The 18,355-nt window shown below is 41.5% G+C and overlaps 1 protein-coding gene across 1 annotated transcript in view; it reads right to left on the minus strand.

Moving 5' to 3' along the window:
- ST6GALNAC5 (ST6 N-acetylgalactosaminide alpha-2,6-sialyltransferase 5) overlaps positions 1 to 18,355 on the minus strand; it is a 161,340-nt gene that overhangs the window by 49,836 nt on the left and 93,149 nt on the right. The gene's annotated exons all lie outside the window — the stretch shown is intronic.

Here is an 18,355-nt window from a genome sequence, read left to right on the forward strand (position 1 = left end):
AAAATCCAACCTCCACAGCCGAGCCGCCTGACAAGGTTAGGGGATTATATGGCTGCAGCCACATCAATTATGAAACAGCAAACACTCTCCCCTCCCCTTGCATCTCAGAAGGTGGTAAACATTTTATACTGGGTCCCTCTGTAAGAGCAAAATACTTGCTTTTATTGATCAGCCTGGAGTCTAAGTAAGTGGAAGGGATAGGGAAACACTTCTGTCCCAGGAACGACAGGCAATGATCCTTTACTTATGACTTTATCCACAATTTGGCTTGACAATTGATGGGAAATGAAGTGTGATCAATTTCAGCCGACTGTACATCGTTTCCCATTGACTGACCTGCCAAATCGTTGATTGAATAATTAGTTAAGGTTGGGTGTGAGCAGCCATTTTGCACAGCCCTCTCTAAGACAAGTCCTAATGGTGTCCCAGAAAGGCCAGCCTGCTGCCACAAGCTGGGACAGTAATTGTTTATCCTTTCACTTAAGGTGGTAAGCCACCATGTCGATGTAAATAAATGTTAATAGTCCCTAAGGGATGAGTGGCAGCTGGGAAATACGATGTAGCATGAGGATTTAGACGTGCTTCTCCTAGAGGAAGGAGATGAATCCAAACGCAAATAGAACTCAGGGGAAAACAAGTCATGACTCCTCTCTGGTTAAAAGAGGATGCTTCTCAGTGACTATGAAAGCAAGCTGCTACAGTTTGGTGCACAAGTTGCTGGTAAAGGCAGCAAACACCAGCCCCTGCCCCTGAAAAAAAACCCTAACTACCCAAAAGGCACCTGGTGCCTGGAACACAGCCACTGCTCAAGAAATACTAGCGTCTTTCCTCCTCGGCAATTCTAGTTTTGCAAGCAAAAGGGGCTGAATGGTTTTTACTATCATCCACCTCCCAGGTGGTAGGAGTATGAAACTACACACAGAATCACAGGAGCCTGAAGAAACAGGGACTCTGACTTCCTGCTGACGCATAGACCCAGGCTTGGGGTGCTGAAGATCAGGATCCAGGTCTGAGTACTCCTCAAAGATTTCCTAAGAGTTCAGCAGCCTGCTGGCTAGTTCCGTGTGTTCATAAGGCACCTAAGGAAAAGGGGCCCCCTTTGCCTTATGTTCTATTACACACTACTCCCTTGATACCTTCACATTAGCCAGGACAACTGCAAATCTTTCATGACGTAATGCAAGATCCCTTTAGGGGATGTTCTTGGGCTTGACTTTCCCACCCCCAAGAGGTTTGAAGTGCCCTGGCTTCACCGTTACCAGAGTAACTCTCCAATATGTCTATGGGAACAGCACTTGAAGCTGGTGCAGGTTTTCTGTCTGTCTGCACCCCTCAAACTGTGAGATTCTTGGGGAAAGGGACCATTTTTCTTCATTTCTATATCCCCCTCATTATATCCCTTTCTGTGTCCCCTAGAGCACTGCCTGGTTGGTCAAAAGTACTCGATAGATGTTTGTGAATGAATAAATGAATCCTAAGATGTAGTAGAAAACTCTTCCAATCAACCCATGATCTTCTGGAACCTTAGCTGAAAGCACCTAGACTCGACTACTATAAAAGCCCTTCTAATGGCTCACAGCGTTCACGGGCTCCCCAACCAAGAGAAAGTCCATTCATTGGGGCGCCTGGGTGGCACAGCGGTTAGGCGTCTGCCTTCGGCTCAGGGCGTGATCCCGGCGTTGTGGGATCGAGCCCCACATCAGGCTCCTCTGCTATGAGCCTGCTTCTTCCTCTCCCACTCCCCCTGCTTGTGTTTCCTCTCTCGCTGGCTGTCTCTGTCTCTGTCGAATAAATAAATAAAATCTTTAAAAAAAAAAAAAAGAGAAAGTCCATTCAGTTCAACTAGGCCTTGTCTTCTTTCCTCTCAGTACAGGAGGGTTTCCATCAAACAGAAAACCTAACAAGGCCTGTAATCACAACCTGTAAGTTATGTTGGCATATCTTGTACTTGTTCCTCTACTGTCCCCAGTTTTAACTGGCACCGGAAGCCGCACCTCCTCCCACCGCTAGGCTGGTAAAGAGCGAGAGCCGCTTCATATTGATGCTGTTCCTTTGTCACTTGCAGAGCAAGCACGCACCTGGGGTTCCTGTGACTCCGCACCCACCTCAGACGGGTTGCTGGGGTTCTGCGAAGTCTGTAGATGTTAATTGACTAAGCATGCTCCCGGCCACAGACAGAAGGTCTATGTGTATCTAAGGCTCAAAAAACTCCCAACCATTCCTTCTGCAGAGAAGGTGTTTCTCTCTCTTCTAGACTCTTGTACCTCTCTGCTGCCTAGTGATGAGGCAGTGCTCTCTGAATTTCCAAACGCTCTTGGTCACTTCAATCAGCACAGTGTGGTGGTTAAAAGTTGTCAAATCCCTAAGTTGTACACCTGAAACAAATGTAAGTGTGTGTCAACTATACTAAAAACAACAACGAAAACAAAAAAAGTCTTAGGCACCAGAATCACCAGGTCAGAGGTAAATCCCAGCCCACCACTTGTTAGCTGTAAGATCTCAGGCAGATCTCTCAGCTTTTTGTGTCTCTCTTTTCTGATCTATAATATGGTGATGGGGCACCTGGCTGGCTCAGTCGGCAGAACATGCATCTCTTGTTCTTGAGATTGTGAGTTCAAGCCCCATGTTTGGCCTTGAGCTTACTTAAAAAAAATTTTTTTTTGAACCACATACTTTAAATGAGTCAACCGTATGATATGTAAATTGTGTCTCAATAAAGATGTTATTAAAAAAATGAAATGGCTGGGATGCTTGGGTGGCTCAGTCGGTTAAGCGTCTCCTTTCAGCTCAGGTCATGATCCCAGGGTCCTGGGATCCAGTCCTGCATTGGGCTCCTTACTCAGCAGAAAGCCTGCTTCTCCCTCTGCCTACCGCTCCCTCTGTTTGTGCTCACTCTCTCTCTCTCTTTCTCTCTGTGTCAAATAAATAAACATAAAATATTTAAAATAAATAAATAAAAATAAAATGGTGACAATAATACACCTCTTTCAAATAATAATTGTGAGAATTAAAAGTGATAATGTATTTAAAACACTTGGAACAATATCTTGTATATGATAAGCAGTCCTTATACACAGTTAATATGTTACCATTACCACTATATTACAAAATAAAATACAATAAAAAGATACGATATACAAAATAATTATATTCTATTATATACTACATACACACAATACAAAAAATGAAAATAAAATATGATTATATAGGAAATAAAAAGAAAACAAGCACAACTCATCTGAGGTCCAACTATGTAAACTACACATGGGAGGATGCTCTCAGAAATACTTATTCCCAAACCCTTTTGTGCTTTAAAATCATTCCAGGCAAGGTGCTCCACTTGTTAAAAGACAAAAATAACTGGGCTATATCCCTGGAGAATATTCTCATGTTTTTTCTGTCCCCGGACAGCAAACCTGTGCCCTGTGACTCCTGGGGCTGCCTCCACTAATGACACTTTCGTGTCCCTAAGAGTCCGCTCCTGTTTTGATGTGTGGGTGACCTCGTACAGGCCAGAGAAACCAAGACACATAAAACAAAAATGTTTCTCCATCTCTTAATTCCCCAATAAAGCTCTCATTGCTGTAATCACTGTTGTGCCGGCGAGGGCTCCTCACAGTGCACCCTTCCAGTAATGTTTCACCTTTAAAAAAAAGCCAGAGCTGGGGCACCCGGTTGGCTCAGTCGGTGGAGCCTGAGACTCTTGATCTCGGGGTTGTGAGTTTGAGCCCCACGTTGGGTGTAGAGATTGCTTAAAAATAAAATATTAAAAAAAAAAAAAAGGCAGAGCTTAGTCCCAGTGAGGAGTCACTTACCAGCCAGAAAGTGCTCGGGCATTCTATTCCCTGTTTTAAAGAGGCCAACAGCAGTAGCTTCAGACTTCAAGGAAAATGATCAAAGTTTCTTATCTCCCCTGAACCATCAGGGGATGAAGAAATTTCTGCCTGTTGAGGGTCCTCAACAGGACATGCAGATTTCTTGGGGCAAGATAGAGGCAATCTCAATTTTCCTTTCAAACATCATTTTTAGGAGAACTGGTGAACTGAATCAACTCATCCCTAGGTTGCAGGTGCTTTTAGAAATAGTCTGAGAATTTCCGTTCCCAAACTAATTAGAGTGTGATCTTTGACATATTTAAGGAGAAACTGGCCAGGTGTTCAGTCCAGAATGCCCAGGTGTCCTGGAAGCATGGTTCAGGTGACTGACACACATGCAGTCTCCTGGCTTCCTAGGGCGCAGACCATGGGCCACACATTTTAAATGCAGAGTCTCAGGCTGCAGGAGAGTGCTCCAAGGAAGGAGGGAGATGCCACCCGGAGCAGAGCTGCCTGGGACCACTTGTTGGGAGGCATTAACCCCAGTGGTTTCAGTTATATCTCGCATGGTTATTATTTACATCATAGATAACCTGTCTGATCAATGAATAAATATTTATTGAGCACTGATTGTATACCAAGCCCTATGCTTATACTTGGAGAAAACAGACATAATGAAGCTCCAAGTCTGTAGTACTATCACTTCATGGATGGTCACTGGTAGAAATGCTCAAGGCCTCTGCTTCAAGGACTCTGAGAGCAAACATTTTGAGCTCTCTCAGTGGCTATTGCCACCAGGCTGACAACCCCGTCAATTCAATTTTTTCTAGCTCTTGTCTAGAAATTAGAAAGAACAGCAAATGGGAAAAGATCGAGGTCACGCTATTAAAAAAAAAAAAGTATTTTAGTATTTTCCATAAAAGAGGAAATTGGCAATTTGTCCTAAGAAAATACTCTAAGACTAGTAAGAAAGTTGAAGGCACCTCAATTTCCACAGTGATAGAATTATGATTTTCTCAGAGGGAAAAAGATCACCTATAACAAGGTAGGAGGTGAGACAAAAGTGAGGAGAGAAATATAGCCACAGGAGGAAATAAATCGAGGCAGGCAGATCAGCTTCCTGTCACATGGGGGAGGCCGTGAAGATGATATTCTCCCCACTGCATTACAGTTAGTGTCGCTCACAGAACTCAGTCTAAAAATTTGCCTTTTACCCTCATTCATTTCCTCTCTGGGTTCCTCTCCTACCCCTGACTTCTTCGTCCCACTGTTCTCCCCAGCACCAACTCCTTGCAATCCCCCCACCCCCACCCCAGCTACCCGGAGGTAGCATCCGACCGTCTCCCTAGTATCTCATGTTTATGATGAAGTCACACTGTTCCAGAAAATGCAGATCGCATTGTTCCTCTACCCATAATCCAAAATTCTTTGTCCCTTCTCTTACTTCAGAAAACTCCATTCCCATCCATCAAAGTCTACTCCCCACTACACTCCCACTGGGTCCAGCTGCTACTTTCATCTCAGCCCAAAGTGAAAACATGAGATTGAATAAATTCACATGTTCATAGTGGGCTCTTCCAGAAAGTCTGCGGAAAACTACCCAGGAAAAGTTTTGGGGGGTTTCTTTCTAGCAACCCTAAAATCATTCCAGGCAAGGTGCTAGCATTTGAAGCGCTGTTTGCTGTTGTTGGGAAAAGATTGATTTGGGACTGCTTCTACGGAAACTCCAAGACACTGAAAAATTGCTCAAATAATGGGCAATAGCCCAAAAAGGAATCCCTGACAGGCTAAGAATAAACAACAAGCTTTAATTCCATAAATGTCTTTGTCTCCACTTGAAATGGTGCTAGGATGGTTCAAAGAGCACCTCCCCTGTAGCTTAATTTCTGGCACTGACAGCTAAGTCAAAGGCACTTTTTATAGTGATGGAAGTGTAGATCATAACAGCATTTAAGATAACAGCCTTTAGCTAGTATTTTTATCAAGTGCCCACTACCATTACTGTGCTAAGAGGTCCATATGCAATCTCTTAACATTTCCAAATTTCATGAGGTAGATAGTATTATTGTCCCATTTCATAGATAAACAAACTGAGACTCGAAGAGGTTAAATCTTTTGCCCAAGGTCAATGCTAATAACCGACACATCTGTCTGACTGTGAAGTGCATGCTTTGAACCCTTCCACTGGCAATCTTCTGCTTCTCTCCCCCTGGGATGTCTGACTACACAGAAACATGAAGCTTGGCTGCTATCCAAAGAAAGCTCTTGTGCATATAGTGAGTTTTCTTTGGCAACATTACTTAGAACTGAGTGTCCCAGCAACTCTGAACCACTGGCTGGACATTAAGCTGATGTTACTTTTAGTCTATAAAAATCAACCTTTCCAACAAAGTCGTGCTACTCTGAAAACACTGAAACCCATTCTACTCCCACAGGACCAAACACACACAATAATAAAAAAGAAAGAAGTGTCCAAAGAAAATGTCTGTCCTAGACATCCATCGCTATTCAGTTGTATGTGACCCTTCAGTGCCCTTTGAGCTGTGAAGATCAGGTGTTCTCCCTTGGGCAGTTGGGGGGCCAAAAGTTTTAGCCACAAAACTTTGCAGAAAGCATGAAAGAGATGACACCCATGTGTCTTATATCAAGATTACAAGTTGAAAGTCTGTTCTCATGTCCTACAGAGCTTTACATCTGCTTTCTGGCATTCAAATATTTGGAACTTCTAATTAGCCAAATTATCATGAATATTCAAATATTCATGAAAGCACAAAGGGTGCAGAATGGGAAATAAAGCATATTCTCTAGGCTTTCTCTCTCTTTCTTTTTTTTTTTAGACGACATTCTGGATATGCGTGGGGGATCCAAACACATTTATTCTCACTTCTGAAACTTTCCACCTACAGTTGAATGCAAGTCCTGAGAGAACAGGAACCTGGAATATTTGTTGATGGCTTTGTACCCAAGCCTAGAAAAGTCCCAGAGACAAGCAGATGCACAAAAAGTAAGTATGAATGTATGTATGCATTTTTAAAGTAAACTCTAGCCTCAATGTGGGGCTCAAACTCATGATCTGTAGATAAAGAGTCAGCTACTGACTGAGCCAGCCTGGTGCCCCCACAGTAAGTGTTTATTACATGAATGAGTGAACACACACATGGAGAGCATTTTAGAGCAGTTGGGACACGTAGTTCTGAGGCCTGCATGCAACTTCAGGGACTACTGTGTTCCATTCGCTGCTCTACAATGGCAAGAGAAAGTTTTTGGGTAACTCAAGAGTTTGTCAGACGATTGAATTAAGCAGGTAAGTTGTGGTGGAAAGATAATAGTAACGGTTTCAGCTCTTCTTCTGCCTCGCGAGATCCACACCCTTTGGTAGCGTCCTCCATACTGCCTCTGGGTGTGACCAGGTGATGTGCTTTGGCCAGTGGGACAGGGAAAGTAATGCAAGAAAACACTTGAAAAGTGCTTGTGCATTGCGGCTTGGAACCTTGCCACCATGTGAACAAACCTGGACTAGCCTGCTGGACAATGAGAGATTCTAGGCGCAGTCACTTCATTGCCTCCATCAACAGCTGAACAACCACTATACACATGACCAAAGCTAACTGGGACTAGGTGACACCCAACTAACCAGCCATGTGACCAAGAAAGTTTGAGCTAGATGGAGAGAGATCAGATAAACCCATCCCAGCTCAGAAGAGCCACCCAGTTGAATTGCAAGCTGGATGAATGAATATTATTTTACACTATTAATTTTGGGGGGTGGTTTGTTTTGCAGCAATATGCCACCGATAAACAAGTGTTTCCCAAATTACCTGATCTCAGGACCACCTGGAGTGTTGGTTAAAAACCATACATTCCTACACTATGGTGGTTCCTCCAAAAAATTAAACATAGAATTAACATATGATCCAGCAATTCCACGGCCAGATATATACCAAAAGAATGGAAAGCAGAGACTTGAACATCTATCTGTTGACAGATATCCCAATGTCAATGGCAGCATTATTCTCAATAGCCAAAAGGTGGAAACACCCAAATGTCTATTAATGGACAATGGATAGACAAAGTGTGGTCTATACATACAATGGAATATATTCAACCTTAAAGAGGAAGGAAATTTTGTTGTGCTACAACATGAATGAGCCTCGAGAACATGCTGTGTGAAATAATCCAGATACAAAAGGACAAATACTGTATGATAATATGAGTTCACTCATATGACGTACCTGGAATAGTCAAATTCATAGAGATAGAAAGTAGGGCTGGGGAAGGAGAAATGGGGAGTTACTGTCTAATAGGTCCAGAGTTCCAATGTGGGATGATGATGGAGCTCTGGACAGGGATAGTAGTGTTGGTTGCTCAACATTGTGAATGCACTTAATGCCACTGAATTGTACAGTAAAAAATGGTTAAAATGGTAAAGTGTATATTACGTAAATCTTACTGAAATAAAGGGAGAAAAACCCTACGTGTTCCTGAAGCCCACCTTACACCTACCAGGCACCCTATCTCCGGGGAAGGAACAGGTGTGTGCGAGATATCCCATCTCCTGAACTGTTTTGTTGTGTTTAATCAAAACAACATACTTACACACTAGGTCAGAATTAAAGTTTAAGTCTCTTTCTCTTTAGGAACCAGGGCAATATCTGAAGAAGTCACAAAACATTGGGTTTGTTTGAAGGATTAAGTTCAGTATCTAAATCCCTCATTATTATGGAAAAGCACCAGATTCCCGATAAAATACCCTCCAAGGGAAATCCCTTACTATCCTGGAGCCTAAGGCTGGCAAAGCTGCTTGTCTTCCATTTGTTTAGGCATCAAGGGGAAATACCACATCGACTCCAAAAGGTAATTCTAGCCTTTTTTATTTTGCTACAATATTGGAACAAAAATAAATTGAATCACTCTGTCTGAAAAGAGCCAGCTGTGTGAGTTTACTTCCCTTCCATAGTCACTAGATCTAAATAATAATGAAAAAATGTTGCATGGAAATGATTCTAAAATAATCTCCATTCCAGGTATGAAAACAGCGCTACTCTTTTTAGAAGAGGCTGAATGTTATTTACGCAAGATAGAACTTTCAAATAGTATCCTCAGGTAGGTAATTCACACGGCAGAAACTATTCCATATTCTGCAGTGTATAATTACAAAAGAGAGTTTCATCTTCAAACATTTCACACATATTAGTCACAGAACTTTTAATGCCTCTGGATTTTTGATGGATTACTCAATGATGGCTCAAAGTCTCTGGAGAATTTTAAAACTCTAAACTTTAAAAATTTAAGTTCTCATCATGAGGAGAAAAAATAAAACCCAATAGTCAAGTGGTATGTAAAGGAAACTAGATTTTCTTTTCTTGTGAATAATGCCCTTCATTCTGTTCAGCACAGGACATAATTCATCTCCTTGTCCATAGTCCTTGCAGATGGTCATCAGATCTGAAATAAAAATATACTTGGTCCAATTATACAATGTAATTGTCCTAAACATTTTTTCCCTTTAAAATGTCATTCATAGAATGTGTCTATGCTAGGTACAACCCAAAATTGTTCGTTTCAAATGTAACCTATATCATAGATATCTAATTTTATTTCTTTAGTACAAAATGAAAGAAGAGATGGAATCTTGACATGCTATTCACTCTAGTAGTCAGTGAGTGGTAATTTAGTTGCCTGGATCCTGTTTAAGAGGGATTAACTAATAAAAGTCCCAACAAAATTTCAATCCATATGGCGGGGGTTTCAATGACCTAGCACTGCTTGGTTGGAAGCTTTGTATAGAAGATTTTCAGGTCATTTTGAGCTGAAGCTGGCCTAATCTGTTGCTGCCATGCTCCATGTTTCATACAAAACCAGTCCCTCTAGACCCCTTGCAGCCTTGTCAGGTGCCTTCTGCCTCTGTACCCTTGCTCTTAATCGTCTCCTCCCCGAGTGTTCTTCTACCCTATCTTGAAGCCAGGAATTACGACTGCCACAAACCCATACACACTGTGTGCCTCTTCCATGGAAAAACAAATCCTTTATCACTTACTTTATTTCCCGAATTTCTACTCACTTACAGGGTTTTTATTCTCTTTTTGTTTCAAAGTCATCTATTGTGAGACAAACAAAACAATGGATTTATTTAGTAATTTGGGACCTCACCTCTCCGCACGCTGCTTCACCCAGCAAACTCCCTCTGTGAGTGTGAGAGCCCATCAACCACCTCTCTTCTCCAGGGGCTCAAGTGACATTCCTGAAACGGACCCTTCTGGGAACTCTTCTTGTTAAAATATAACACATCCTGCTACAAACCCTGGAAGATTACTCTGCTGCACTCAAGTGCCATTTTCTTCCCCACGACCTCTGAGGATCTCACCAGCTCGAATGTGGTAATATGATTTCCACCTCACACCTTTGCAGGTTCTCTTCTCACTTGGAATTCTATGGAACTCTGACACTGGAGTAAGGGGGAAAGACAAAATGCACTGGCTGCCAGTATTTTCCAATGCAACTAACTCCCTGACGATCCCATCCCGGCTCTAACTGTACATGATGAAAAAGTTCCACAGTCATTTCATAAATTTAAGCCTTCTGGCCTCAGCTCTGCAAATAAGTACTATCGTGAGGATGCCGAACATAGGTGCAGAATGATTAAAATCTTGTTTCAAACCTGAAGCAATAGTTGTTAATGTATGTGCAAGCCACCAAACCTTGCTTTTCCTCCCATTTAACCTGCATATTATTGTATCTGCGGGCAGGGTAGGATTTCAATAAAAAAAAAAAAAAATCAACAATATAAGTTGAAAATGTACATGTTCAAAAACCTAGGCTAGTGTGAGATGGTGAGTATTTTGAGGGCAAGGACAAAATCTCATTCACGTGTGCCACCTGAAAACTTGGCACACTGTAGAGTGGCCTGGCTCGGGCTGAGGAGATCGGTTCAGAGCCTGGTTCTGCCATGAGTTAGCTATGCAACTTCGTGCAAACTGCTTAGCCTCTCCACTCTCTCAATCCCTTCTCTAAGTGGGGTAGGGTAATCGTGCTCGTCATCTTGGTAATAAGGACCTGTTTGTGAAAGCTTTGTTAAATGATAAAGGTGCTTATAGGACTGCAACATGATCGAGCCACATTTATTAAGAGCAGAGCTTTTAAAGACAGTGAAATCTAGTGGTCTCTCTCTTCTGTTTATCCATTCATTTCATATAAATGTATTCTGCTCTTCCTGGGCTCTGTGCTGGTTGCTGAGATGAAACAGTACATCAACAGAGACATGGTCCTTTCCTTCATGGGACAAGTTCGTAGATGACACAGAAACATGTTTAGTAAACACAAATATAAATGTCCAATAGCAATGGTGGCAGGCACTACATATAGGACTTCAAGAAAGAAAAGAAGGGGAAGAGAGAGGAGAAATAGGAATCTGAAAAGCACAGGTATCTTGGCTGTCGATAAGAATGGGGCCCATGTAAGTGTGAGGTAGGGTCTATGAATCTGCTCTTTCCCTGTTCTGTCCCAGTTACCCTGCCTCTCAGTGCCCTGTTGAAGGGGATTCCTGATATTTAAAGATACGGAGTTTCATGTAACAGGCCCATATGCGAGCTGACTAATCTGGTGATCAATCTAAGAGGCACTGATCCATTCCAATGGTGGGGGATTTACCAATTGGTGGGTAATTCTGACCACATGCAATTTTCTCCTTAAAGTTGACTTTAGAATCAACTTCCTTTTTGAGGGACACTAAAAAGTTTGGGGGTTGAAGTGGGGTAGACAGGAAATGAGTCTTCCTAGGTTTCTACTCTGGGCAAAAGCCCACAGTTCTACAGGAGCCCAAACCACCTTTCTAATAATCTCTTCTGGAGTTTGAGCCAAAAGTCTAGCAAAAAATAATGGAGGACTTTCCTGCCGTTGGCTGATTATTGTCCCATGTTTGTTTTTCTCTTGATGTTGTAAGACATGACTGGTATGCCCTGGGACAATACGGGGACATTCCCCAATTCTCTCCCATTGGTAGCCCATAAATAGCATCTCTGAATCATCCCAATTCCTAAGATGTCACATACATGTTACCTAAAATGGAGGTTCCAAGTGTGGGCTCATGGTTTTTAATACCTGCCATTTGCATTTTTTTGCTCTTTCATCGAAATGAAATTTAAGAAAAGGTGTACAGCTCATTCAACAGGAGTCCACAACGCAAACAGCTCTGAGAAACTTTGGAAAATCTGTTTCCTACCGCAGGCCATGCCATTCTGAATTTAGTTGTAATGTTTTAGTTACAGAAAAATTCTCACCTGACTGAGTAAAACAAAGTCATTTTGTAAAGACAGCCAATGACCAAATTAATTCTTTTATGGAGCTGTCTGATTTGATTAAGTTGTTGTAGCACATTTAAAAACTCATTAACAGGAGCTATCAAGCTATTTTGTAAGCGATTTTTTTTCTAATGTCTTCACATTTACTGTCCCGGAAGGCTTTTGGTGTCAATCAAAAGGGATGACAACGCGAAATCACTAGCTTCATAACATAATTCAACAGTGGGTGAATTCAGCTGTCTCTATGAAATATGACCTTGCCAAGATGGCTGATGTGCCTGTTGCCTTCTCTGATAAGAAAATACATTTATAACGACATCGCGGTTGCATGTCTATTTCACAGTGTATGTTCTTTTACAACACGTTTGTTTACTCTTAAAGAAATTTCTTCCAATTAGGTGAGAAGAGGGAACCTTAAAAAAAAGTCTTTTTCCTCTTTCTCTTTTCAACCAACGTTTCCTCAAATAGATTCTATGTCAGGAAGCTCTAGAGAAGAGAAATTCACAATTGAAAACAGAAGGAATATGGCTTTACTGAGAGAGTTTAATGAAAGAAAGAGGAGACAGTTGGATAAATCTGCACAAAGGAGGTGAATAATGAGCATTTTCTAGAGCTGAAAGCTAAACATAACACAGCAGAGAATTAATTGCTCAGATACATGGAATAGAGCCTGGCAGAGTCAGGCCTGGCAAATTTCTCTAACCGTAACAATTTCCTCAAACATAAATCTCAGAGATTTGCCATTTCAGGGAAAGTCATTATTTCTAGTAATACAAGAAAAGTATAAACAGGAATTAAAGTCCCCTACAATCAAAGGATACTGTAACAATAGTCCATATTTCTCACAAAATTCATTAAAGCAACCTTCAGTGAAACATAACAGTGAGACATAAGAGAGATGGTACTAAGACTGCTCAATAAATCAGGTTAATATAGGGTTCATTAATTTAATAAACATTGATGGAGCCCTTGCTATCTTCCAAGTTTTGCACTGAGAAGAGGAATGACAAAGAAAAACTACAGTACAGTCCAGGCCTTTGAGGCTCGAAAGGTAGCTGAGTAAACAGAAATGTAAAGATGTATTTACTGTGCAGCTCAGAGGTAGAGCACCACCAAGTCACAGAGGTAGGAGTAACTAATGCCGGAGAGTTCTCGAAGGCATCATGTGGGGGTGATATTTGAGGCATTTCTTAAAGTATGAGTCAGAACTCCTCTGGGAGAGAAAAGGATGCATGGGACCCAGAAAACATTTGAGGGAACTGTGAAAGGTTGATGTGTCCAAGTTCTCAGGCAGTGAATGGGTCAGGGGAGGGAGATGAGGCTGGGAAGATAAGTTGATTTCCACCCTAAGGAGTTGGTTCTTTACGCTAGAAATAAGAGGAAGTCAACTGGAAGGTAGCTGCTCATGGGTCAGTGAGTAACTAGAGAGGACACACCTTGCCTAAAAAGACTGTAAATTCAAATGTAAGGTACGTTGTCAGGTGAGCGCACGCGCGCACACACACACACACACACACACACACAAACCATTTGTGTGCCCAGCAAACAAGGAAGAGCTAGCTAGTGGCAGTCTTTATTTTGTTTTATTATATAAAAAGGAGGACGGTGGGACCAGAATTACATTTCAGGAAGGTAAGTGGTTGCAGTGAAGAGAAAGGATTGGCGGGGGTACTATTGGGAAGCAGGAAGAACACAGGAAGTCTTGTCAGTGCTCCAGGAAGAAGATGACGAGGATCTATGTAAGGATGGTAGCAGCAGGGAAGGAAGTGGAGAGACTTATGACCACATGGTGTGTGGGGAATGGAAGAGAAGGTGTTGAGGAATACCTTTGGGAAACTGACTCCTACATAGACTATAGAAATTTCTGATTTCTGCTTCATTTTAGTAAGCACCAATGAAAAATTTTGAAAATTTATTTATTTGTCTGCTAAAAAAGAAATCCCCTCATATATTTATCTATTTTTGTGAGGAAACAACAACAACAAAAAACATGGAGACCACACCATGTTAAATAAGTTTGAGACAGCAGAAAGAGGCACAGGAGTGTGTGTTGAAGAGAGGGGTGTTGGGAGGGCTGAAGATAATGAGTTAGGTTTTCAACATGTATATTAGAGATGTCTGTAAGGCACCCAAGTGAAGCTGTCCAGTAGGTATCTGGATTTGTGGGCTTGGAACTCCTGCAGAAATAGTTTGGAATCTCACTAGAGAAGATGTAGAAACTGACATCAAAGAACTGGAAAAGCACCCACCCCCCCACAGAGAAAGAGTAGAACCAGCAGAGAAGATGGCTGAGGTAGGAAAACCAGCCAGGCATGAAAATGAGGGTAGGAAGAGGTGGGCTGTTTATGGAGAATGAATGAGAAGTGGTTGGAAGATTCAGGATAAAATGGTGATAAAAAGTTGATGATTTTCAATAGTGCTCAGTGGGCGTGTGTTGGAACATTTCTATGCCTTAGCTTTTAAATCTAGAGATTTGTTCCTTTGCTCATAATGAGGCATAATTGTGTTGAACTCTAAAATTCATCCTTTAATTGACACGTGGCCTTAGATTTATATTTTCTTTAGAATAATCTTGTATTTGCTGTCTGCAAGCTAACAATCTTTGCGACATGTTTGCTACAGAATAAAGTCCCTTTCAAATTTTGTTTAATCAATTGGTGGATCCATGGAGTGCTGCTTGTCTTCTGTCGGCCCCTCCAGATCCACTGTCCACTCTCCTCCCCTCTGCCGTGGGAGCCTGATCTTTACAGATTGTTTGATGGGCTCTGTTTGCCATCTCGCTTTTAATTGGGTTTGGCCAATGAGAGCAAGGCAGAAGTTGGGAGAGTGAGAGGAGAGAGGCTGGGATTCTTCCCCCTGCTTCCCTCCTTATGTGGTCTGCATCCCTCTACTAAAGGCCACTGCTCCCTCCGGGAGCCCTCTCCAAATAAGACCCTCTATGGTTCCCATACCACTCCCACTCTTCAGGATACTGCAGCATCCCTGACTGCTTTCCCCAAACGCTAGGGGACAGTTCACAGTTCCACAGGGTTAATTAATAGTCCCTTCATTAAATCCTCAAATAACCCACTCTGAGTGTGCTCTCTGGTTCCTGCTGCCAGGAGAGGTTAGTTCATAAAAAATTTCTCAATTGTCAGTGACCCATTTTTCCACTGGCTCCTGAAGTAAATGGGGAGTGTGTGCGAGAACGTTCGGTGGAAGAGAGGGCAGGAAGGAATCAGGAAAGGAACAGGTTGTCTTCCTTTAGATTCTAGCTGTCTGTATAGAGCCGGAAAGCCAGCCCCCAGATTATTCCTCTGGGCATTTCTACACAACCACTCTGAAATGAGCAACAGAGACAGCAGAAGGCCGAGAAGGTCCACATTTCACCCTGACAGAACTGACAGATTGGGGGATGAAACCTCATGTGTGTGGGTTTTCAGGTAACTGCTGTTTGAGTTTATGCTCAGCACCATCAATTCTGTGGTAGAGAAGTTTCATAAATCAGGTTGCCATACAATGAGCAATGCCTGCCGTTGCAAAGAAGATGTTCTAAAAGTATTTCTGGCTACTGTTCAAGAGACTCAGGTGGCAGAAGAAAGAATCTTCAAAAATATAAAAGAATATCCTTTGGGTGGAAGTTGGGGATGGAGTAAAGGTCAGTGTATACCCATGGCTGTGTAATGCTGCCTTATACCTTCTCTATCTAGAAACCACCCCAAAGCAAATGAAAAATGGAAAGGCAAGACAAAACACAGTTTTGAATAGAACTTCAAGAGAGATTAAAACATATTTTAAGTATTTTCTAAAAGCAACAAGGAAGTGGAGAGATGCTGAGGAGAGATCTTCAGATCTCAGTGGCTGGAGCCCAGGCTTGACAGATCTCAGGAAATGTCACAAAGAATTCGCTTCTTGAAAGTGAGAGATACGCCTTAAGAGGAGGAAGTTAGACCTTTTCCTGGCAAAAGTGCGTGCGGAAACAAAAGGTCACTTTCTACCCCAAGAGAACCATAGTGACTTCAATAAAAAGGAGGAAGCAAGACCAAAGGAAGATTCGGACAGATGAGGCACACTTTTAGGAGATACTCTATTCTTGTAGAAGCCCTGAGAAGAGGAGAACCGTTACACTCTGCAGCTGTGCTAGAAAGGAATGCCAACCTGGACTCAGGAAAACACTAATGAATGCCTGGTCTAGGAAAAGGAAAATCATTCAGTGATGCATAAAGTAAAAAATAAAACAATAAGAAGATGATCACACGGTCTATACAAATGTACTGTAAGACAAAAGACAAGGAGCAAAATCTTTGAACATCCTTTTGTCTATCTTTTTGTAATTTATTACCATAGGGCAGATGAAAATTGTGAATGTTGTGCCATGAATTTGGAGGGGAAAAAACCCTTCAAAATAAAGGGCTCCCCTGGCTGAAAGATGATAGATAATAATGCAGAAATGGCTGAATTTAGGGAAAATATGGTGGGAGAATAGGAGGAAATAAGGTACAGACTGGTAGAACTTCAGAAAAATGTATAAGGAAAAGAATAGAATCTTATAAAAGATTTTATTTATTCATTAGATAGAGAGAGAGTAGAAGCAGGGGGAGGGGCAGTGGGAGAGGGAGAAGCAGGTTCCTTGCTGATCAGGGAGTCTGACTCAGGGCTTGACCCCAGGACCCTGAAATCATGACCTGAACTGAAGGCAGTGGCCTAACGGACAAAGCCACCCAGGCGACCCAGGAAAAAAGAGAGTTTAAGAAGTGACAGCAAAAAGGAGCAAAAGAGTGAACAGATGCTATGGAAAACACAGTAGATTCACAGAGAATAGAAATGAGATACTTAATGCAATGAAATAGAAATAAAGAAAGACCCAGAATGACCGATGAGAGAGAGGCCAGTAAAGTTATCAGGCTTAGAAGATAAACAAAACTTTCAGGTAAACAGGTGAAAAATCAAGCCAATTTAATTAGGAGGAAAAAAAACCTCAAGCTAGTTTTATAATTTTATACAAAAGAGCTGAATACCAGATACAATCCCTACGAAGAGTCTCAAGAAAAGAAAGCTTGAGGGAAGTACTGTACCTACATACAAACTCTTCTTTAAGTACAAAGGCTACACGCAATAATTTCAAGATGCACAAACTGGAGAAATACTATTTTTCTGATCACTTTTTGTGGAAGTGAATAAAGGACAAAATTCAGTCAATCAAGTAGTTTGGGGAAGAGATTGGAGGAGCATGAATATATTTAACAATACCACTAAAACTAGAAGAAATGTAGGCTAGGGTGGGCGATATAGTATGATACAACTGAAAGATTGGGAGGGAATGAGAGAAAGCAATCACTAGGAAGAATAAAGGTGTTTGTTGTCTTGTGTAAAAACGGGGTACTAAAAGATTTCATTTAAAGTTGACAAATCAAAGGGCACCTGGGTGGCTCAGTCGGTTAAGTGTCTGCCTTCAGCTCAGGTCATGATCCCAGGGTCCTGGGATTGAGCCCCGCGTGGGGCTCGCTGCTCAGTGGGGAAGCTGCTTCTTCATCCCCCCCACTCATGCATTCTGTCTCTCTCTCTGAAATAAATAAATAAAATCTTAAAAAAAATAAAGTTGACAAATCAAGAAATAAAAACCTAAGCCTACTTGACTATATCAAGACAAATACCAAGAAAAATAATACTGACTAAAATCAATATGGTGGAGGAGACATGAGGGGGAGAAGGGGAGGAAATGCACTAAATGTTTAACTATCCACAGTTATAACTAATAAGAACAGACAATCACTAAACAGAAGACTAAGAGGAATTCATAATGAAAGGTAACTATAGAAAAACCATAAACCTTCCGAGAAGAGCACACAAAAAAACTTCACCAGGGAAATGAAGTGAAGAAAACTGACCATAGAGTGAACACTTTAATTAATTAATTAATTAATTTTTAAAGTTTTATTTATTCAATCTCTATACTCAATGTGGGGCTAGAACTCATGACCCTGAGATCAAGAGTTGCGTACTCTTCTGACTGAGCCAGCCAGGTGCCCCTGTGAACACTTTAATTTAAAAAAAATTAGCAAGACGACATTATATAAGATGAAGTGATAGAACTAATACAAAATATATCCAACTTTGCCAAAATTACCTACTAAACAAAAATGGATTTCAGATGTGATATACAGCATATAAGATATACATTTAAAATTAAGTGATTCAAAAAAGTAAAAAAACAAATCAAAGAATGGACAGAAGTATATCACGCAAATGCAAACTAAAAGAAAG

The sequence above is a fragment of the Ursus arctos genome, unplaced genomic scaffold, assembly GCF_023065955.2.
Source record: "Ursus arctos isolate Adak ecotype North America unplaced genomic scaffold, UrsArc2.0 scaffold_12, whole genome shotgun sequence".
NCBI classification, from domain to species: Eukaryota; Metazoa; Chordata; class Mammalia; order Carnivora; family Ursidae; genus Ursus; species Ursus arctos.